The sequence below is a fragment of the Danaus plexippus genome, chromosome 10 (assembly GCF_018135715.1).
Source record: "Danaus plexippus chromosome 10, MEX_DaPlex, whole genome shotgun sequence".
Taxonomy (NCBI): domain Eukaryota; kingdom Metazoa; phylum Arthropoda; class Insecta; order Lepidoptera; family Nymphalidae; genus Danaus; species Danaus plexippus.
The window spans coordinates 475,716-491,217 of NC_083543.1; positions in this window are offsets into that span (position 1 = coordinate 475,716).

Sequence of the window (15,502 nt, forward strand, 5' to 3'; positions counted from 1 at the left end):
GTTTGAGTTATATCTTTAAAGCTATTGGAAAGAAATGGGCTATACATATTTGCATAGGTCGAAGAGAGAGAGGTGGATGTCTCCGGTAGCTGATTACCATCTTTCGGCAATTAGTAAAACACACAAAACTCCACCCCTGGCGTGTTCTGTTCCCCTGGTAGGTGATGCTTAATATTCGACCGTAAATTACTCGAAAACTTACCGCCAAGGTGGGACTAGATTTAAATTTAAATGCACTTGGAAGTGCTTGCTGTCCGCTGATAAGATGTTCCCAGTTTGTTGATTAACTGTTCTCTTGTACCTACATTATAATATTATGTACAGTGAATGTATGATAGCATGCAGAGTAGGTAAACTTGATATGTGCTTATTGATCGTGTGTCGGTTATCCGGAGCGTGATGTATCTGAGCGAAACAAACCCTCGAGACGAATCATTGAAATTCATTACATTATTTGGAGTTTTTAATTAAATTTATTGTATGTTAACCGCCTCTGGATGGGTAATCGGATCTTCACACGAATCCATTGTAAATTTTCCGCGCGACTAAATGCGAAAAAGTTGGACAAACGAATAAAGGTCGCCAGTTAATGGTGATTTTAAAATTCCAACGAACTGTGGTGACCGATTTCGAGATTTAATTTATTTGATTGGAAGGTAATTTGATTTGGCTTTTCCTTGTCGATTATAAAAATATTTTCGATCACAGTGAGATGTTTCTTAAAATATTTTTTCAGGAGGTAATAACCGACAACATTACCGCGGCAATATTTTGTGGTATCTTATTATATACCTACTTATGTCGTTTCAAAACTGAACTAGATTCACACTTCTAAAATCATAAAGGATCTACAGCCGAATCGGTCTCAGCACACCTCGCCACTTGAAACGTGGCTCACAAATAGGGGAAATGCAGCGTGTAATACTAGTATTACGAAATTAGGAATATTGACGTGATATCTGGATGAGGCATCTCAAAAACAAATAACAGAATTTGTAATTTATATATTGTTTTGAAACAGCATTCTGTCATATAGTTAAAGTAAATATTATACAGATGTCTATATATTTAGTATTTCAAAATATTCATAATGTTGCATGTAATTTTAAGCGTATAATGTTATATCGTGTGTTATTCGGGAGTTATACCGTATCCATTAACACAATTTGCGCACTTCCATGATTTACCTTTTTATCTAACACAATAGTGCTCGAAACGATTGCCGCGGGCGGACGCCATGTTTGACCGACAGATGCAAGCTCATTCTAATAGTTTTTTGTTTGAAAATTGAAAATTATTTGGCCACTTGAGTTTGTAATTCGTTTGAATGACGTGCGCCTGTATGAGTGTTTGTAATGAATTTGGAGTTCTAATGAACGATATTTTGAATCATGTTACATAAGATTATTATGTAATAGATTTGTAACTAATCTTTTTATATGGTATTTGTAAATAATTTTCCACACTCTCGTATACTAAATTGCATAAAACAGGCTGATGTAAAACTGATCGATCTCATCTCAAAGTTTATCATAGCACCTGATCTCGTAATTCTAGATATTTGCGAACAGGGACGGACACTCCACAAACTTAATTACACCGCCCGCTCCCGCGCGCGCGCCCGCTTCCTCGTCCGCTCCCGCTCCCGCACCCTAACCCGCGTCCGCGCCCGCGCCTCCATCAACGTCTACATTGATTGATGTGGACCGGTGAGACTTTAACTAATCCGAATTATACGTTCGTATGAAGCTAAAATTATGTTTTATATTTAGCTATACTTCATAATATAATTTTTGTTGTCTCATATGTGTATTTTTTTTATTATTTTAAAAATAAATTGAATGTTTATACAACATAAACTATATTTTAATTTATTTTATTTTTATATAATATTTTAAATTAAATGTCAAATATTCTAAATTCTTACTCTTCTTACGATTCGTGGTGGTAAATGATGGTCTAAGTTTAATGTAAACTCTCCACTAAACCGGGCTAGCGCGTGCAGATATCAGCATAATTAGGGCCGCATTAATCAACAGCAAGTGCTAATGAGCTCTAGGAATGCGTCGCTGTAATGTAATTGTATGTGCATACAATACTAGCTTCTTATAGCTAGTCACCGCCTTTATATATTCCTACTTACTTACCTAGGATCTGTCAAAAGTAAATCACAATTTATTGGATTCATAATTACTATGAAAATTAAAAAAATCCCCTTATTATTAATATACTATACGTAAAAATCATTTTATTTAATATCCATTAATATGAACGTCGCTCTTGCAACCAACCTGTATAAACTGGGTGCATATAGAACAAGTCATATAAGATATTGTTACTATCAAAATAAATGGGAACTTGTTACACAAGACTGATTTCGCGTGTCTCTTTAATAAATTCCATCTTCTAATTAGAGCAGGAGATAAGTGGACACAATTAATTGCCTTGCTAGGGACAATGGTGTGGCATGCGTTCCTAGTAACACCTATTCTCGTCTGCGGTCTGCCTGACTTCGTTAATTATAAAAACGGATAACAGATTCTGAAGATATTCTCTCTAAAAAAGGTTGAAGTACTCATGAATATAATATTATGTAGTGAAGTGTTTTTGTTGGCCGTTTAATATTAAAGCTGTACATAATCTTACCAAGGTAGTCCAGCCACCGTGACGTCTAGACTTGACTCAACTAAAAGGTCTATCCGAGTGCCATCCTCAGATAATAACATTAAAATGGTAATGAACGCATTCGAGCCAGGGAATTATACACACTTAGAACTTAATAGTCGATGTGAGGAAAAAAATATCAAAATTTACTTTTTAATATTCAATTTAATTTAATAAGCACCGGCATCACATCTCGTAAAATATAAAGCTTGTGAATAAATAAAGGTAACTTAATTTTATAAGATCTCAATACTTACAAAAATATCATCATCATCATCAGCCTATCAGAGCCCACTGCTGAGAAAAGGCTTATTCTCACATGGTGAAGGTTAGAGCATTAGTCACCACGCTTGCTCAAGACGGGTTGGCGATTTCAATCTTATAATTTGAAATTATAACCAGGTTACCTCATGATGTTTTCCTTCACCGTCCGTCAGTGGTGTCTAAATACTCTTAGAAAGTACATATGACTCGGAAAAGATCACATTGGTACTTGCCAGAATTCGAACCTGCGCCCTCACGTATGAGAGGCGGGCCTTTAACCTCCAGGCCACCACGACTTAATTATATTTAAAATACAAAAATATATATATTTAAAACATATAAAAATCATGAGTTCCTTCTTGGCTTCATATAAATCAAGAATATATGAGATAATCCTCTTTACTATAGATTGAAAAAGACTTCAAACAAAATTAAAAAAATATTAATTACGACCAGTACATTTCTCATAGTGTCATTAAACGATTTAAACGAATGGCACATATCCATAGAGACGCTTTTCAAATTCTAATGTTAACATAAGTTATGAAATATAAGAATTTCTTTTTGTATGAATAAATTGTTCTACAATATAAAACTGCAACATCTCATTTAGAACGTGAACCCTAAAAGCTTTTATTTACGATAAAATCTCAATACACACTAGGTATGATTTATGTATTATTTATTGGGAGGGGGAGCTTATCGACTGTATCGATGCAATAAGCAGTGGAAAGAAATGAAAAACCTAACGTCTAAATGTTCTATGACGCTTTGTAAAGGTCAATTTGGTAATAAAAGATATTAAACCTATTTTCAAGACCAAAAACTACGTCCTCTTTATTCCTTGTTGTTTAATTTATTTTACTATTCCTTGACTCTTGTCTCGCAGTCAATTGTCGCGACACTTGTATTGATAATTTTTTTTTTACTAAAAGCGATGTTGACAGGAATGATAACAGAAAATAATTGATAATTAAACTTCAAAGAAAGCTGAATTCGATGCTTATTAGTGACTCTGTTTTACTTCAAACATTGATCGGTTCTCCACGAATATATTGCCATCATTGTTGGTAAATGGTAATGTTAAATCACGTTTGGATATGTTCCGCTCCATGGACAATATAATATCAAATATTAGGTTATATTTGAGTGTAATTACAGATGCGTTAATTGCGTCTGCAAATCGCCGTCACATTTTCACGGTCACGGCGGCCACATCAAAGAGTTAGGGCGCTCCCCTCCCGCTCGGACCCTCCGCACTGTGACGTACTATTAACGAGCATACGACGAAATATAGAGAAATCTCATAAATTACAGAATATTCATTATTGCCCTTATATTGTGGAAGTATTAAATGTATGTAATACAAAATCGTCTCGTTATTGATCCTGTTTGGATACATTCTGCCAATTAATACTTTGAAAGATGTTCGTCTCGTAATAATGTTTAGGTATTTATTATAAACAGACTGGTTATCCACATTTAAGTAGTTTCTGGTGACACTTTCTTAACCTATGTGTGATGCAGCCACATTAGTCGAGCGTTGTTTAGGAGGGCCGGTGCATACCTCGCAGGATCGAGATTCGACACCTGAGCATTGCAGCCCTTGTGTGGGGGAGGTCTGACATATATGGAAAAGGATTGTTTGGAAAACATTATAGTACAGCACTTATAATGTATGAGGTGAATAAATCAAGTATTAATATAGTTAGTTAGAACATACGCTGCTATGTGAGATGAGTAAATAAAAATTTAAGGCGTACGTTAAATAATAAATGAGTCTTAATGCTGTTTACTCAGATAGTGTTTACAGGAAAAGAAATTACCTTTTTAATTATCAGCTATTTAAATTCTTAAACAGCAAGTTACATGTGTTAAAATGTTTTATAACGTGTCATCTGTGGATAAAGCCATCTCTATACACATTCATCTTGTTTTAAACAGATTCGATCTGTTACATTAGGGGGTTGAAAAAATCATCACAGGAACAATTACACGACATCTGCCGCTCGCTGCTGTACAATTTATGCTGATTGGATTCACACTAGAATATAATACTTTATATGGAATGCTAATTTCAGCGTCACTCAGTTATAAGTCGACACGTGATTGCATTGAACGTCAATCTACTCACGTCTCATCCTAAAGACGACGTAACATTGTATCTCTTTTTTGAGTTATTTTAAAAATAAATAAATTCGAAATAAAAGATGTAATTAAAATTTTAAACGAGCAATGTGAATGCAATTATGAGCAGTCTCGTACAGTGTGCTGGCATCATAACAATAGGTAATTTAGCTGTGGTTATAGGAATATCTAGTTTTATTGGTGGCTGGCCGCCCGCCAGGTCAGGTATACATTGATGATAATGCGTTTACATTTCATATCATAACCGTTTGGCATCGGATGCGTTATTATAGCCAGCTTTATTGGAATTCGCTAAGGTGAATGATTTTTTAAATGCCACGAATTTGATTTGTAATACAAAATCTTAAATTTCTATTTCTATCCATAGATTCTATAGACCGAGATGTTATTGATTGAGAAAACAAAAAACAGTCTTTTAAAACTTACTATTAAAATATAAATATAAATGAAACAGCTTCACTCAGTGGACGTCATTGATAGATCTACATATGTATTACGTATATATTATTATTACGTATACGTATCACGTATATATTGTTATCACGTAATACATAATACGTATTACGTATTATGTATTACGTGTATTATATACATTTAAATATGTACATACATTAAAATTTTTAAATAGATACGAGTGCAGTTATTTTTACTTATATAAAAATTATAATTTTACTGCTTATTATAAATAATATGTAAACAAAATTAATTAATCAATTAACAACTAAACTACGGAATCCTGCAATAGGGAGGTATATTGGGACACAAACTACTGAATTGCTGTATTGTTTTCCTAAATGCGAACACGTGAGATGATCGCGGCTGAGTTCACAAAGCTCCTTCGTAATAGAGTAAACAGGATTTTCTAATTGCATTTTGGAGGAGGAATTGCTTGAAGCTGATGTACCTGATGGCTTTGTTTGTGTTATGTAACAGAAGATCCTTAGATCTGGTGCGTATTAGTGCTACTATTCTATTAAATATTCATATATAATCGGACAGAATGGTGGAAATACCTGATAAATGCAATTTAGTGTTGGATAAAGAACTTGAGATGGACGCGGTAATTTTAGTTGTGTAATAAATAGATATTAAATGTATTAAATTGAATAAAACTGCGAACATTATTAACATTTATTACATACATTAATGTAACATTATCAAACAAATAAGGGTTTAATTATGATTTTGACGACTGAGTAAAAAATACTTTAAAATGAATTATGTACATAATTTTTTAAATATTTTTAACTTATCGACATGTTTTATGGTTGTAATAAATTGTAAAGATACATATACGTGAAGTCATTCGTCCTGTAGCTTCAACTTAACGGGTAATTATAATTACCTTAACGTAAGAAAAGTTTAATAAATGTTTACTGTAGGTAGAAATAAGGATCTGAACGTTTCTGTTTTATTAAGGAAGGTTTGATTTCGTTCAAACAAAGAAAGCTTCAATGAAACTTTGTTAATAATAATTCCCCAGTTAGTTAAACGAAGAACAAACAGACACAAATAATTCAAAGGACAGCAACAGCTGAGCCCCGTCCGGGCGCAGGTTTCCGGTGAAAGCAGCGGAATAAATACAACTCCGTGTTCAGGAGGTATGAGCGAATCACGGACACACTGAGACGTGCTCTCGATGGACGTGATGAACAGCCGATAGCTATAATTACACTTCCAAGTTTGTATTGTATGTTGAATAAATATTGCTGACGAACCTTCAAAACTTTGACATTTAAAGTATAACAAAAATTTTATTTGTCTCGTACTCTTCTGTTTTATATGTTGACAATATATTTTTATATTTGTAATAATAAGGCAGTGTATTATGTAGGTCCTGTAACCGCTTAATATGTGAAGTCAATAACAAACTTCTACTCGGCCCAGGTGCGGCGACCGCTCTCTAAATTTAACGTCTTTATTTGTTTTTCCGTCTGCAGTGTTTTAACGTGCTCCATAATTGGAAGGTAGTTTTTAATAACAACACATTTCTGTATCGCCATTAACATTCAGAGGCATCGTGTTCGAACTGTTCTTAGTATTCCGACGTTAGGAGCACCTGCCTTTTACAGTTTTAAAAATATATTTTAATACTTTACACATAACGGATTCCTGTTTATAAATTGGTGATTTCATGTACATAGAAAAAAGTTTTTTGCTGATTTCAATGAAGTGTTTTGTATTAGTTATATACTGTCAATTGATACGTGCAAGAGACACATAATATGTACTTATGATTAAGATTTCTTATGTCTGATGAATTCGTTTATTTCTTCAATGTTAGTTGAAATCTAGCAAAATTCCCATAATTTTGAAATTACTACAATAGAACACAAGTGAACTCATTTTCACAGAAAGTGAAACTATGATATCGTACGATGGAAATACAGGAATTCATCCATCATTCAGATAAAATGATAAACAAACTGGGAAAGAGCATCAGGCCGAGATCAAGTCAAAGTGTTGTAAGTAGGAAAAGTTCCCAGCAATTAAACAAGGGTAAAGATAGCACATTAATATTTGATAACACAATTAATTCGCTCCAGAGGTTCGCCTCGTAAAATTTTCAATTTGCTCCGTAGAAAGTTTTACCTGATAAACGTAAAGTTAGGTGCGGTAAAAGGAAAAGTCCTTCAGAGATAAGAGGGACGAGTAGCGGCGTGTAATTACATCTCAGTACTCGGGCCGAGGAATTATAATTTTGTAACTTAGTTTATTCCGCTCTCGGATGGAATGGATTATAAAAAAATATTAAATTCGATTGTTTTTCCAATAATTATATTGGTAAGATTTTTGTTTTTATTTGTTTAGAATTCTGTTTCGAGCAAGGCATAATTCATATATTTTTAGTTTTGTTTTCATATATTTTATAATAAAAGGAATCATCGTATTCTTAAGGCTGATAGCATAATTAAAATAATATGAAGGTACTTATAACAGAAATGAATTCAAACCATATTTAGTAACAAACACACGTCCGGTGAAAAACACTAGCTAGTGTTATTACTGTGAGTGTGTTTGATATCATTGTTATAATTATTGATACAAAATAATAAGGTAAAATATTGTTCGTGAGGTAAGAAGTCCTGTTATGCTTAGAACTTTTATTTATAGTTGCAACAGACCTAAACCTTCTTCATATACGTCTGACAACTCCTTTATAAACAAATGAATCAGTGTGTAGCGACACAATACCTTGATTACAATTCAAACATCCAATAGATTTTATAAAGTCAATTCTAACCGTTATTGTAATAAAATAAAATGTAATTAGACAGCTATCAGTCACACCTAATTTAAATGCGTTAGAATGTGATATACGACCGAGAAGATCGTGAGGCATTTAGAGCCCGATAGCCGGCACGACCGAGCGACGACATCGACACGTGAACGCGGCGGGAATGCAGCAACGCATTTATAAACGACACCGATACGTCAACGATTTATCGACACGCATTTACCACTGAAAAGGTGAGCCCTGAATTAGATTGTTATTCATTGAGGAGATTTCTACTCCAGGCTATTTAAGAGTTGCAGATTTACTAAAAATATGTTACTATTCATGGCTTGTTAGTTGATCCGTTTTTCAACAATTACAAAGAGGCTTGTTTAAAGGTAAGAAGTAAAAAAGTTTGACAAGAGTATGTAATATATAACTAAGTGATGGGATATATTACATTCCAAATATACTCACCTTCACCAATAAAAAGTGTATTTTCTTATGATTCTCAACTTTGCGATACGTAAAATTTGTTGAAAAAGTAAAATGAAATCATTGTGAATCAAGAGAAAGATCGTTCAGTGTTGTCAAAACAATGATGAGAAGAAGCCGGCTAAGAAAGAAAAAAGTTGAAGATTTTCTGTGAAAGTCACATTCAAAGTACAAACGCTCAACTCACAAATAAATTCACGTTCGAAACTGACACATAGCCATATCTCATTATTATATAAATATATTTAACAGTCGCGATACTTCTTATTAGACCTAATAAAATCTATTTTACCAATTTTCAAACTTGATGTAAAAAGTCTTCATAACACAACAGTATTAATTCTAATGTTTCTCGACACGTACACGTTATTCGTACGTTAAAGTGTTGTTAATAGTAAACACTTTTATCCCAACTTTATGTTTTATTACAAGCGACGACATACATCCTGACAAAACAATTTATTTTGCCAACACTTAAACGTCAAAACAGTTTTAAACAGGTGTGCGCTGGAGAGGTTTAAAATTGGCCGACATTGTTATTGGCGAGGAGTGTTCCGCAAGATTTCCTCTCGCTTCTTATTATACTTTTCTGACCGATTCACTAATAACCTTATGACGTACAGCGTTTAGAATCAAAATCCTATGAACGAATTCATGAGCAAACATTTTTAATATTGCCATAATTCATTATCTCTCGCAACAACAGTTTTTTCATACCTGTAATGATAATCCATTAGCGGTATTTATTTACCTTGGGAACTCTAAAAGCCATCGGTCAGTGAAATAATAAAATGTAATCAGCGCCCCAATTCGAAGCGGAAAGTAAAATAAATAGATTCAGAACTAAAATAAACGGAGCTGTTTATCGTGCGCGAGAGCAGTTACCTGTTGCTACCACTGAAGCTGTTCCGTCTGACTGACAGCGTACTGCGGTTGAAACACTTTGGTACTTTATATTATATTAATATAATAAACATTGTCGTTGCGAGTTCAAATAGAAAGGAAAGTTGTGGATAAAAATGTCCAACTCTTTTTCTGTTAACTAATTCGAATGCTATATATAACCATTTGCTTTGCAACTTTCTTGAAGTATATTTCCACTTAATCTAATCTGAATTATTATTGTTATTATAATAATCAATACATTTCCTGAGATAGAGAGTTTTACTTTTTCTATATAAATTCCAATAACTACTTAATAACCAATGTAGGCAACAAACACAAAACAAAATTTATAATGTGATATGTACTTGTTGTAATAAATTTTGGGAATTGTTTTGTCTCGTTTTAGTAACTGCTCGGGACAGACAAACCTTTACTTTTTATCAATTGTCTGATTTCCATATTTATCAATTGCAATGCTTTAGCGATATTGAAAAACCAATCATAATGATATCTATTTTATGTAACAGTGTTCTTGTAAATAATTTTATGTATGTAGTTATAACAACTTTTATGTAAGTAGACAACTTGAGAAGAAGCTATAGGATGTATAGACGGTGTTTGAGCGTAAAAATCAAAGACTTTAGTTGTTGCCATTATTGCGCGGGATCGAACAGAAGAGTTTCACTTTATTCACAGAATTTTAAAGTAAAATGAACAGGGCTACTTTTTATGCTATCATTATGACTGCCGGAAGTTTTCATTCCTTTTTCTATTTCTATGTTATTCTCATCAAATTATAACATTTCTACAATACATTTAGATCGTTTATAATATTTTTGTCTTTTAATATCACTTTATAATAACGCAACTCGCAATGAACATTCTTGCTGTTCATATTCCATTCAACTAAACTGTACGTTAACGAAACGTTTGGAACTGATCCTTCACAGCTAGTATCAAGATGTGCCAACCGCAGCTACAGTAAGTATGGCCATGTGTTCCTCGTCGATGTACGCTCGCCTCGATCGACATTACCTGCGAAGGTATTTTTATTTGGGCTATTTCGGAAGCGTTTAACGAGTATGTATTACTGTCGGTTAACGTTTCAATTTTATTGGTCTTTTTTCTTATAGCGTAATCTGCGGTTACCGTTCGCCGGAACAGTTTCTCCATCACATGATGTAATGACGCTGGTCGTTTATTTTGTATTTTCTTTCTTCATTATCTCAGCTGCTCTATGTTTTTAGGTTTTTGAACGAAAACGTTCTTCCTCTTAATTTTCGTGCTGCAACTTTCCCGAAAAAAAATATGCAATAGATTTTATTGCAGGAATATAAATCCACAAATCTGTAAGTGAATATTATAAAACTGGTTTTCAATTGTATTTTTTTTTTCATTTGCACGGCATCTAAAAAGTAACGTACACTTTACATGTCAAAAACATTTCGCGATATTGTTTTAAAAATTCAAAAACAAATACTGTAATATATGAGTTTATTTTAACTGAGAGTTGCAATGTAAATATAAAAAGTTGAATATATAAAGATAATTAAATTAAAAATGCAAATTTACTAAGTACAATAATGTGATAATTATAAAAAAATTTAAGAAATTATATTTACAAACCTATTGACAGACTTCAAGGGAAAAGGTCTACAATTCCGTTGACAATAATACCAAAGCTATGAGAGCAAAAATGTTAATCAGTCGTAGTTATAATAACACTCGGTGAACCTCCGAAACGAATGTCGTTAACTCCTACCTGCTCTGAGACAATAGAGCTCTTCAAATATGAGCCACTTAAATACACTCTTACAGCCTAAAGACCTTTATTAGTGATGTGTATTTTAACGATATGATTAAATATTTTATACTAAAAAGAATGAAATAATGTTGTTGATTAGGATATATATACTCAATGAACCTGTTTTTACACTTAACAGTAATAATTATTTCCCAATTAAAAATTTAGGATTCATTTTACATCACAGCTACTATTCATAAGATACAAAACATTTATTTGTTTCCTATTCTATAGGAATCAACATATAATTAATCCTGGTCAAAGAAGATTATTTATTAAGTTCTTTAAAAGATAAGTAGTAATGTATCGATATTTTTCTCAACACTAAGTTTATAAACATTAGGGTTGTCACAGAATGAAATTATACAATCTTACACACTTGCAATAACACACTGTTAATTTTCTTCAAACGCTCTTTATCTTTTGTATAATCAAATGCGAACTTATTTTCATGGGATGAAGGTTCATAATCGTCTGCTTGTTTATTATTTGAAGTCAACCTGTTTCACGACTCAGTTAATCCCTTTTATCTTAAGGTGACAAGCCGCGGTTTATTATTTCTGTTGAGATATGTTTGTAATTCCCCTAAGGGTTGCGAGAATGTAAGAAAATTTAAATTAGCTGCGCGGTTGCAAGGATTTAAATAACGTTCAGATCAAATAAATAAAAAATTAAAGTTTACCTCCGACAGTGTGTTGAAATTTCCAAAAAAAGACTGCTTACACTGTCTGACGATAGAATGAAGAATTGCTTGCAATATTATATTTGCTGGATAAAATATTCCCATTTCGTTATATTAAAAACTATTTTGAAACTAGATAAATATAATAGACTGATTTCGTAAAACTTTTAAGCCTAAGTAAATTTTTAAATTAGATATCACGAAAATTCAGCTTACTTTTATGTTTTTAAGATGCAATAATACCGTCCTTACTCCCTGATTTCAGCCATGTACATGAAACAATCAACAATCACTGTCTTCTTCTCTTCTTATTTCCATCGTCTAAGAATATTGTTTCCTAAATATTATTGCAATACTTTTATATTAATACAGCTTAAATCTAGAACATAAAGCAAGTTTGTAAACATTCAACCTTTATCATTTTTTTATCTATTTACATCATACTGGTCCACAACAAGAGTAAAAAAAATTATAAAAACAAGAGAACTGCAGACATAAAGATGAAAAAAACATATATATATATATTGTATAAATATACTTTAGGCAAAATATTTTAATGTCTTTCCACCCCTAATAATATACAAACAACAAATAAGATAGAAATAAATCCAGTACACATTAGATTAATTCCAGTCGAGACAGAATCAGATTAAAATATCGATCCTATAGCGATACGTTAACCTGTTGAATTAATTGTCGATTAGTCTTCATTACACCGGCTTAGCTGAGCCCCTCACTAATAGTTACTAATAGTGTTGTACTCAGATTATGATGTCGTCGAATAAATTACTAGTCTCAGTCTGAGCTGAGCGTAGCAGGTGCGGTCGCTTCCAGGAATTTCTGAGATCTCCGGAATTCAGTTGAACTTACGTCTGGCTAACATTTCCAAAATATTAATTCTACAATTGCAACTACACTAACTGTCAGATATACATCGTTCTATATATAGTTTTGTCATTAACAATAACATATAAAAATTCTAGAAACACTTAAAAGGTGAAGCATGAAATATTATCTTGATTTTGATATCATATAGTTATTGTATGTATAAAAATATTAATTAGACCATAATTATCAAGGCGTTGAATATTTTTCGACCTCGTACTAAGATCTTATTATGCCAGTGGCCTTCTGTGTACAAGTAATTTTCTATCGATCATACGTTTGTTGTAACACCTATGTGTATGTTATCATCGTGTATGCTAAAAATTGGACCTAAAAAGGTTTTATATTAAAAAAAAAATTCAAGAATAGACCAACATCAAAAATATCTAACATTGATTCGCTTTCATACAATTTTTTTTGCCCCAAATTAATCAAAATGCAATGCAAAAATGTGTGTACTTTGCAAATATCTATCAATCCTAAGATATGCAAACTTAAACATTGACTCTAAGATAAACAAGATACATAACTATATAAAATGATATAATAGGAACATATTAAAATCAAAAATGTTGAACGTGTCCGTATCTATTCTAAGAATGGATGTCACTTATTATATTTAGAGCTCTCACCTCGGAAATTCATTAGGAAAGACGTCTCTAATGCGCCGGATAATTGGGTGGCTTACTTCATCATATCTTGAATTCATTTGTAACGCGATGCAAACAAAGTCTTAGATTATAATAGTTTGACTTGTTTATTTCACTTAAATTTAAGTGAGTACCCCCACTCTTAGCTTTTGGTCTTGTTCTTGCGATATTCGATATGAAATAGAATAAGTAAGATGGTGAAAGTAAAATGACTTGTTAAACATTTGTTGGACAATAACATTCCTGATTCAGTGATTCCCATTATTTAATATAATAAAGGAAAAAGGTGCTTTTTAATTATTTCACATTAGTAAAGACACCGATAAATGTATAATTCAAAGCCCTACATTAATTGCTATACCTTATTAATCTGCTCCATCCATCAATTTTATGAGATAGTCAGTTGCTGTCATCTCTTAATTTTTCACTTCTAAGTTTATTTTCAAATCTTTTAACAGTTTGTTCTAGTGAATGTTGTTTGTGTGATACTTCATTCCTATAATTAATCTTCACTATAATGGAATAAACAAAGATACGATTTATTCCCGACTTCTTGTTTACAACTTTTTCAATGTTATAATATTTTAAATACTTATATCAAAGAATATGTTTTAATCTAAACGCATTTTATTTTGCAACGTACGGGGTTGAGTTAATAATTGCGCTAATACAATTTCGGGAGTTTCGATAAAGAAAGATACAATAAGAACAGATTAAATAACATTCATCGCATATATAACTTGCAGTTCTTCATATTAAACATACATCTCATTATCCAACAACCTGAGGCTAGTGCAGCCAGAACTCGATAAATTATGTTAGCTATAAAGTATGTGTGTAAATAACTAAGCAGAATATAATGCAATCCATTTCAGCATCATAATGACTTGGGATAAGCTTAGAACTCTTTAGAGACTTTAATGTGACCTGCAAAAACCTCACGTATGTAAATATATTATCAACATATAATAACATTCATAATCTATTTAATCAATTTCATTTGCAAACTAAATATTTTAATACCACTCACGATTTAAAATAAGCCAAAAAAATAATAATACAATGTCCCCATTAACTTTGAAACTTCATAGATGTTCAATGTAATTCGTCACGTAAATTTTTCGTAAGTCTTTCATCTTAGACGTCATAATTAGAGACGAGGCCGGCTTTATGAGTACTTTTTAAAGCGTGCGACTGATATATGGCACAAATATATTTATATAAAGGAATGCGAAAAACAACATCTTAATAGCTCGCTCCGATATGGACGGGTCCGTTTTATTAACAGACATCCACATCCTAAGAAACACTTGAAAAATATATTAAACAATCGTATAAAGATGATGCTAAGCCGCGCACAATGAAAGCAATACAATGTACGCTCACCTAGAAGTCGGCGTAAAAAACTAAAAGTAGGGGCTTAAAGGACCCCCTCCGGCGACGAGGTGGCTACATGCGAAACCACTCAATGATGCCCATTAGATCCCATAGTGAATAAAACTGTTGCGTAATCGCTCGAGGTGGAAGATGTTCTAGATACTTTTAGAACTTTAAAAAAATACTTACATTTATGAATTCTATGTACATACATATATATGTATATATTTAATACCTTAGCCAATTACCTGTTCGATATATATAAATAATCGGTAGGTAAATGAGCATTATTCGTCTGACTCCGTCGGGAGCGCCATCCAATGATTTTATGTTCACTCGCTCGATTAATATTCAAAGTTTATTTGCTGCTAAATTTCTCATATCTTATGAACCTGATGGAGCCGACTCGTAAAACGCGTGAGAGATGTGTA